The sequence below is a fragment of the Neofelis nebulosa genome, chromosome X (genome assembly GCF_028018385.1).
Source record: "Neofelis nebulosa isolate mNeoNeb1 chromosome X, mNeoNeb1.pri, whole genome shotgun sequence".
In the NCBI taxonomy this organism is placed as follows: Eukaryota; Metazoa; Chordata; class Mammalia; order Carnivora; family Felidae; genus Neofelis; species Neofelis nebulosa.
The window spans coordinates 120,548,405-120,558,352 of NC_080800.1; the positions used below are offsets into that span (position 1 = coordinate 120,548,405).

At 41.9% G+C, this 9,948-nt stretch overlaps 1 pseudogene; it reads left to right on the plus strand.

Moving 5' to 3' along the window:
• Positions 1-4,910: 4,910 nt before the first annotated feature.
• Positions 4,911-6,216, plus strand: LOC131502160 (Y-box-binding protein 1-like; annotated as a pseudogene).
• The last annotated feature ends 3,732 nt before the right edge of the window (positions 6,217-9,948 follow it).

Below are 9,948 nucleotides of genomic sequence, written 5' to 3' on the forward strand. Positions count from 1 at the left end.
AATGGGGCAATGAGGAACTATTACAAGTATTGAAAAGGTGAGTGATGTCTTTAAATATTTCTGGAAATCACATTGTAGGATGACATTGACAAACTAGAGTGGTCACAGAACCTTAAGCAGGCAAGTAAAGGCTCCTAAGCCAGGTCATAAGTGGGCATGGTTGGAGAATCTATAAATATTTAGCCTGCAGAAGAGAAAATTTAAGGTGTACAATATGTAGGTATTCAAATATTTAAAAGCCTGGCTAGTGGGGAAAAATCCAATTTATTTGCAAATATCCAATTCAGTATCTCATCAGAAGGCAGTGCTCCTCTAAGACACTTGAGTACAGCTAAATTGAGATTCTTTAAGAGGTCAAATCAGATAAATACAAATCTACTCTAGAAATGCCCAGCACAAAACCATGGCATCTATTTTTTATGTTGAAATTCCATGTTACATTCTCTCATTAATCCACTGTGCTCTGACTTGCATCATCACCGCTGCCACTCCCCTGAATTTGCTTTTGCCAAGGTTACCACTAGTAGCTTTGTTGAAAAATTCATTGAATACTTTTCTGGCATCTATACTATTCATGACCTGCTTTGAAATACCTTCTTGTCACTTTCATTTTGTAACACTAACCTCGCTGTTTTTTCCCTCTCTCTGGACGTTTCATGTTACTCTCCTTCAAAGGCTCTTATTTTGTTGGTCTTCCATTTCATATTAGTTTTACTCAAAGTTCTGCAATGGACTCTCTCTTTATTCTACCTCGTCTCATTGGTGACTACTGCATAGTCTAAAAGTAGATGCTAAAGCCATAGTGCATCATGTTTTCAAAGGCTTTTTAAGAGTTTGTGAGGTTTTAGGATGAAGTTTTAAGGAAAGTTCGTCCCGCTCAATGACTTTCACATGGATTTTCAATTGAATGCCTGATTGGCTCTGTCCTTGGTGCTGGAGATCCAATTGTGTTGGGGGCACACATGAGTTTCTCGCTCTTGTGGAATTTTTATTCTAGTTGGAGGGCAAGAAGAGAAGTGAACAAAAATTAATAAACATGAAAATTTCAGAGAGGGCCAAGTACTATAAATAAGTAGGCTATAATAATTAACCAGGGAATAGCTGGGAAAATGATTAATTTGGATAAGATGGTCAAGTATAGTTTCTCTGGCTCTTGAATAATGAGAAACTAAGACTTTTGACCTAGGACCTGGATAATAAGAAGGAACTAGTCATGTGAAGATCTGTGAGGAGCAGTATTGCCACTGTATTGAATAGTGAGTCCAAAGACTTGAAGGTGGGAAATAAATGTGGCATGTCGACAGAACCAAGAGATTAGAACATAGTTAACAATGAGGAAAGTAATAATTGATGAGAATAGAAAAATAACGGGAGCCAGAGTATTCTGCGCCTTGTGGGCTATGATGTGAGGTTTGAATTATCTATAAGTGCAATGAAAAGCCATCAGGAGAGTTTTTAGCATGGTGGTGACACGATATCACATTACCTGTATTTTTCCATTTGTCAAATGATACAAATTATATAACTTTCTACTTCGCTGCAAGGAAATTTAGATCCACAGTAAATTCTTGACCACAGGATATGGATTAGCTTATGACTTCATGTATATTTATGATCTTATTCTTTTTTATTTCTGTTACAGTTTTTTATACGTTAGCTTCTATAGAGAAATGCCTCAAAGTATTTTTGAAGAACTGATAATATGAATCACATAATACAGTCTGACTTGACATAAGAGCATTGGACTTGGATTCGGTAACCTGCATGCTATGTCGGTTCTAACACTAAAATATTCATGTGAATTTAGGATAATAATTCAAACACTTTGGGCCTTAATACCCTCATCTCTAAATGAGGAAATTAATATTTCTTATTTCTGTGCTTCTCAGAAATGTTGCGTGGAGAAGATTGTGACTGTATATAAAGGCAGATTGCTGTAGAACTATATATATTCAATACATATTTCTTTTTTTAAATTTTTTTAGTGTTTTACTTATTCTTAAGAGAGAGAGAGACAGAACACAAGTGTGTGTGTGGTGGGGGGGGCTGCAAAGAGAGAGAGAGACACAGAATCTGAATTGAAGCAGGCTCCAGGCTCTGAGCTGTCAACACAGAGCCCGATGCAGGGCTCGAACTCATGAACCGTGAGACCATGACCTGAGCCGAAGTCAGACGCTTAACCGACTGAGCCACCCGGGCACCCCAATACATATTTCTTAAGCTTCCTCTATGGGCCAAAAATTAGATATTAACATTTGGGGATTCAAGATGTACTTTTATAAGAAGAATCTGGATAAAGTTAAATATATAGCACCAAACATTTTTAATCCATTAAATATATAGCACCAAACATTTTTATTTATTTATTTATTTATTTATTTATTTATTTATTTATTTTTTAATATATGAAATTTACTGTCAAATTGGTTTCCATACAACACCCAGTGCTCATCCCAAAAGGTGCCCTCCTCAATACCCATCACCCACCCTACCCTCCCTCCCACCCCCCATCAACCCTCAGTTTGTTCTCAGTTTTTAACAGTCTCTTATGCTTTGGCTCTCTCCCACTCTAACCTCTTTTTTTTTTTTTTCCCTTCCCCTCCCCCATGGGTTTCTGTTACGTTTCTCAGGATCCACATAAGAGTGAAACCATATGGTATCTGTCTTTCTCTGTATGGCTTATTTCACTTAGCATCACACTCTCCAGTTCCATCCACGTTGCTACAAAAGGCCATATTTCATTTTTTCTCATTGCCACGTAGTATTCCATTGTGTATATAAACCACAATTTCTTTATCCATTCATCAGTTGATGGACATTTAGGCTCTTTCCATAATTTGGCTATTGTTGAGAGTGCTGCTATAAACATTGGGGTACAAGTGCCCCTATGCATCAGTACTCCTGTATCCCTTGGATAAATTCCTAGCAGTAGCACCAAACATTTTTAATCCATGTATATTTCATATGGAAAGGGAAATATTGGACATATTCTCAAGTGTATGAGCCTCCTTAGATTTTTTTTTCAGTAAGGAGGTTGGATCTCTTGACAAACATATGAAATCTGAATCAGGAACAGTTTAAGTTCAACGCTAAACTTAGGAGAAAAGTTTGAACAAGTTCCCTGTATGCATCCTCATCAGAATTACTGCTAATGGCTATGTGCAAAGTTTAGCTGATGAATTATTCAGTTTGATATCAATCTTGTCTGTTGCCACAGACTTTTGAAACAAAGAATGCTTTGCAATTCTTAAGAATATACCTTTAGGCAACAATGGAAATATTACTTGACATCCGCAGTTCATGCTTCTAAAAATTATTTAAAGTTTAAGTAAATTGCATAAGAAGGTTTTAATTTCTATAACTTTTGAATAATTTATCTTACCTTTTCATCAAGCTCTTGTGTGTGTGTTGCTGTGAAATACTGTCAGTTCCATGCATGCATTATTTTAACCCTAGGTAGGACCGACTTTGTAAATATTAAGATAGCACTGACTTTGTAAATATTAACATGACATGGGTGGCCAACGAGAAGACTCCTTAGAACTCAAGTGTTCTGTGAACCACATTTTGGAAACCACTGGATTATAGAAAACTATTACCTACACACTGATCCCAGCCTTCAGAACTGTAATGTGTGCATTGATTGCAATCTTTCCATTTTGTCCATATCAAAATTTAAGTGCCTGTTCGTGGCAATGCAGAACTTAAGAAATCTGCTTTCGTCATACCTCTTACACTTCCATAGCATGGCTTTGGTCTTTCCACCTACACTTGTCTCCCCATCAATAACCATTTCTTGCCAGCTTTAAGACTATGTACCCTTGAAGACTCAGTCTTTTCTACTATCATTTTCACATGTCTGGAATACATACAAATAGTCCTTCCTCTGCACTGACTCAGAGCTTTGCCAGCTGGTTATTTATTACATGTCTCCATGGCCATCACTAGAAATAGTTGTGGCCCTGGGGAAACAACCTGTGAAGGCTGCCTGGGAAGATCATTTGTAGAAGGAAGCCACTCTGTAGGTAGGTATCTTTCATAGGATCTCTGGGATAGACAGAACACATCAAAGTGCAACATCCAGGCTGTCACTGCAAATGCGTGGGACATAGTACGACCACCCACGTTGCCCTGCCCAAGAGATGGGCCTATTTCAATTGCTATACATGCTCTGAAGATTGAAACTGTATCATTTATCTTCATATGTCAAGTCTTCTGCATATTAAACGGTACAAATGAGGCCTCCCCACATACTGGTTGAAACGAATTGCAATAGAGTTCTGTTCTTTCTGTTTTCTGAAGTGTCAAAATTCTCATGAAGCAATCGAAACATATTTTTCTAAAGCAATTAGGTGTGCAGGCAAAAATGATAGGACTATACCTGCTGTTTGAATATCAGTCATTGGAGAAGCATTAGAGCACAGTTTTGCCAAGTGCAGATTTACGTTGGGGCGGATGTCGACTCCCGTGCTAGCTTCACAATTTACAGGCCGTGTGACCCGGCCCAAAAGTCCAGCTTCCTTAGCTGCTGTGATAGGGACACACTAATAGTATCTGCCCGTGAACATTTAACCGAGATACTGCGTATAAAATACCAAGCACCGTAAGAGTTAGGAGTCATTGTTGCTTTCGAGCTTTCAGAGGAAAATTAGGTATAGGGTAAAATGCTAGGTTAGAAAACTTATGAGGTCCACCTTCACAGTTAGCATCTAATTCCTAGAAAAGTTCTCACAGTCTGGGCTGGGCAAATGGAATCATGATCAATCTGACCACTCCTGCCGACCACCTCTTACTCTTACCGTCAAGTGGCTCCCTGGCAACAGGCCCCATATACTCTCTGTTCTGTTCCCACATCCCATACCCAACTTCAGTTGCCAGGGTCTCCTTTTCTTTCTGTCCTCCTCTTTATTATGTCGGCCCAGTCCTCCTCCTTATGCTCCTTTTTAATCCCCCAAAGCCTTAAAGAACGTAAGTTAGCCCGCCTTGTTTTTTCATCGGCAAAACAAAGAAAATAACCTTCCCACCACCTGTGCTCAAACAAACATGGTGAGAATTAATGAAATAAAGCCGAGACAGCTTCAGAGATAATAAAGTCTAAGAAGTGTCAAAGCGCATTAAGCTCATTCGAAGAAGTGAAGTTTAAAAAGCCTAAGAACCGAGTTGGATCTGTAGCGGGAGCAGAGAACGGACCCCGGAGAGCCCTGAGCAGCTGCATAGGCCTGGCTCAGTTACCATCACGCCCGGGAGGGGCCGCAGCTGCGGCAGCCGGTCCCAGTCATCATCACCTTAACCTTGAGCAGAGAGGCCTACCCCCCCCCCCCCCAGCAGCCATCCCCGCCCTCACTGAGACGCCGAGCCCGGCACCAGGCTCAGCAGCGAAGGGAACAGAGGCTGAGGGGCCTCACCTCTGAGGTGCCTGCCGGGGGGACGGGAGCATCATCTCGACCAAGGTTTTGGGAAGATGGTCCCGTGTAGGAAACGGATATGGTTTCATCAACAGGAATGACACCGACGGAGATACAGAAGTGCCATAAAGAATTACCCCAGGAAGTACCTCACAGTATAGGGGACGGAGAGACTGTGGAGTTGGACGCTGAAGGAGAAAGGGGGTGCGGAGGCAGCGAATGTCACGGGCCAGGGTGGAGCGGGCCCAGTGCAAGGCAGTTGAGTATTGCAGCGGGTTGTAAACATTATGGGCACTCTCCACGTGGCAGGGGCCCTCCACGCGATTCCCGGCACAATTACCGGAAGAGCGAGCGTGGGGGAAAAGAACGAGGCATCTGAGAGTGCTCCCGAAGGCCAGGCCCTCACAGCGCCGACCCCACCGCAGCAGATGGTTCGCACCTTACTACGTGCGGAGACCGTGTGGACGTGTGGACCCTCCTGTGCGGGAAGAGGTGATGCAGGATGTTCACCACCAGGGTGCAAGAGAACGAGGTGGACCAGTGAGACAGGATATGTTTCGGGGCTCTTGACCCACGGGGTCCTCCTTGCCAAAGTCAGCTTAGAGAGGACGGCAGTGAAGAAGATAAGGAAGATCAAGGCGATGAGAGTGAAGGTGAGCAGTCACGTCGACATCCGTACCGCCACAATTTTGATCACCCACGCGGTCGCCCAGAGAACGCTAAAGCACAAGGTGCCAAAGACACAAAAGCAGCGGATCCCCCAGCTGAGGATCTGTCCTCTTCTGAGGCTGAGCAGGCCGGGGCTGAGTAAATCCTGGCTTACCATTTCTACCGGAATCCTGTTTAGTCAAGGAGAAACGAACAAGAACGTTTCTTAAACGTTCTTGTTCGTTTCTTAGTCAAGGAGAAACGGATATGAAATTCCAGCGATAAGAAATGAACAAAAGATTGGACCTAAAGACCTTAAGGGCTTGCTTCTTGCCCACTGACCAGATAAATAGAACTATCTGCATTATCTATGCACATGGAGTTTTTATTATTTTTGCCTAAAAAGAGGTCTCTTTTTGGTAAGGCTGGGTTTTTTTCCTCAATATACCTTTAACGATTTTTCAATTGTTTCATACCTGATCAAGGTGAGATTTTTAGGAATCTCACTTTTAATGTTTATTTTTGAGAGAGAGAGAGAGACAGGGCATGAGTGGGGGAGCGGCAGAGAGAGAGACAGACAGACAGACAGAATCTGAAGCAGGCTCCAGGCTCTGAGCTGTCAGCACAGACCCTGATGTGAGGCTCGCATCCACGTTGAGATCATGACCTGAGCTGAAGTCGGATGCTTAACCGACTGAGCTACCCAGGCGCCCCAGGAACCTCATTTTTAATTTGTAATAAAAGATCACAACTTGATTTTTTCAAAAAAGTCAAAAAATGGCAAGCACCTGTTAATAAAAGGTCTTAATAAAAAAAAAACTGTTAAAGTAGCAACATGACAGCATTGATATGTTGAATTTCTTGTCAGAAAAATTACTTCATCTCTCTAGATACAAAGTAAAAACTGCATGCATTAATTTACCCAATTTTAGTCAAAAATCAACAAATCACCAACTATTTGAGTTGGATGGGAACTTTGAGATCATGTACTTCAGCTCTACTCTGCTGACGTGAAAACTGAGGCCCCAGTAAGAGAAGCGGCCACCCTAAATTCATGCGGTGGTTTAGTGGAAATGCCAGGTAAACCCCCATTATGTACTTATGAAACAGGACAAAAAATATACTTTGTCAATATTTCTCTAGGTAATTACCATGACTCAAAATTTCCCAACGGAAGCCCTGTAATGTTAGCACAGCGTTTCAAGAACAGTATTCTATCAAGAATTCCAAAATGTAGGACAGAGAAACAGACCTGACATCTCATCTCCCCCACCATTCTCAAGATATCACCACAGAACAAGAGCTGCTTTTAATAAACCTCAGAAGAGAGGACAATATAGTGATTGTTTTCAGCGGTATAATCTGGACCAAAGAAAGTTCTGGTTACCAAGCAAAGACTGAAACAAAACTTACTGCAAGGAACCAAAGGCAGTGCCTCATTGTTCTCAGTCAATGACAATTACATGATATTTAGAATACCTTTTGTCTCTTCAATGATCTGTGGCTTTGGTTTAGCATGAAAGTGAAAGGCTAATGGAACTATTAATCTTCATTACCCTAATAGTCCTCAAAGTCCTATTAGGGTAATGAAGATAGAAACCATTCCAGATTCTTCATGTCATTATGGTCATTGACGACCTGAGAAGCAAGATCAGCCCGTCTCCACATCAGTGCTTATTTCCAACCCTAAAAATGGAGGGGATTTTCTGAAGGCAGGGGGCGATGGCCTTGAAATTGAGACTGATGTTAACTAGAGATTTGACACTCTAGCTTAAAAGTGGCAGAAACATGTCTCTCAAGATATTCAAAACACACGCCAAAATGCCTAACAGATACGCCTCAAAGAGAACACATATTTTGGAAGCCACCCATTGGTAAACATTTAAACTGTATTTAGAAGCTCAATTGATGAGATTCTTTACATTCAAATCTGATTACAAGTACAGACCAGACTTACAACTCAAAAACAAAACAACAAAAATTTGGACGCTAATTGGGGAAAAGAGTAGTCATCTCTCACTACCGATGATGAATATAATTGGGACAGAGAACTGCCCAAATCTTACAAAGATACTGAGCCTTGCCCCCACCCTCCTTCCCCCAGCTACCAATTTTGGCTATAAAAGATGTTTCTTCACCAAAACCCGTGGCAACTATCAGTTGATTCCAGATCACTGTTCACTTGGATTCTTCAGATCCATAATGACCTGCTCCCCGTGCCCTTCAGAATGAGCCTCAGCTGGCCCCTGAGTAATGCAAGACATAGTGGGTTTCAATTTGGTTATCCACTGATATCCGAGGAGTTAAAAAAAAAAAAAAATCCCAATGGCTCAGCTCTACCCCAGACCAATTCAATGAAAACCCGAGTGTAGGACAGGCACAAGCATTCGTGAAAGCTCTTCAGGTGATCGTGATATGTAGCCGGAGTTGAGGATCTCTATAACCGTGTACCTTCTACGAGCCCCTGCGGCTTCAGATACTTGGAGGAATACGTCCTGCTCCCCACCATCTCCAACCGCACCGACCCCAAATCCTCGAACCAAAGAAGTCTCCGGAAGTCTCCGAAGTGCATGGTACCTTTTCCTGCTGTTTTAATGTTCTGCCACCATTAGTGCCAAATGAACAAGAACGGCTGAGGGGTCACAGGACACAGACCAGGACACAGACTCCGACACGTGGAATACAGCCGGTGCTAGAGCAGATGCATATGGACGGAAGCCAAAACTTTCTCCAAAAGCGACAGCTCGGGGCAGATTTGAGAATCATCCAGCTCTGGTTACTAGAACAATAACTAGAGAAGCTCACAGATGATGATAAGCCTCCTCCGTCCCTAGGGGACAAAGTCAGGGACAGGATTAGCATGAGGCAAAGGAGGCACTCAAACCAGGCACGAAATTGTAGGGGCCATCAAAAAAACTCAATAAATCGAGATGCACATGGTTTTGATGTACCATTTTAAGAATTCTAAATTAATGAAAAAAATCCATGATGAAAACAATTTTAAATCAACACAGGATCCAATCCTGCCCTTGCATAACTCATTCATTTCCTTCATCCTAACCCAGGCCTTTCAGAGACTCTCACACTAGTCCTGGCTCGGGGACAAATTCCATCCAGGACCCATATTCACCTATAACCCAGAAGAGGAAGATACTCCTCATACTCCTATTCAGGAAAAAGGTGATGGGACTCCTACCCCATTTGTTTGGTGAGATGACTAGGCATGAAATAACTTATACCTTAAGCTTCTTACCTATAGCAGGTCGGGAAAGCAACCCCCGTTTACCCCCAAATAAACCTCACGAAATTTCACCAATATAAAATTTAAAAGCTGTAAACAGGAAGAAAGGATGACGGACTCCAGAAACGGAATTTTCCCCAAGTCCCTGCCTGGTGTATTGGAGAGGAGTGGAAAAATGGGGTGAAATGGATAGAAGGAGGCAACTATTGGTCTGTTGCTTGACCTTGCAGTCGAAACTCTTGACGGCTCTGTCCCCAGATCGATCATTCCTAAAATGATTCTCTGGTGGTTAAATTTCATGCATCCAGCAGATTTGGGAGAGAGGTAGAGATGGAAAATTTCCAAGTTCTCCCTATGGGGCACTCATTAAAATAATAGACTTAAGAATGAACAAATGAGTGAATGGATGAATGGGTGGGCACCTGCTGTCTCCGCATTAAAATAAAATCTGTTCTCTACATTTTCAAGGTCAAACAAAAAGATATGGTGGAGTTTGCAGTAAGAACCCTGGTCTATCAATTCGCTGGGGATTATTGTTCAAAAAATGTTACGTGAATAAAACTGCAGTATCGAGAAAAATGTTAATAGTAGATACACATGGGGAAAGGGGATTTTTGCTTTATATACTACGTGGTTGGAAATTTTAGGAGTATC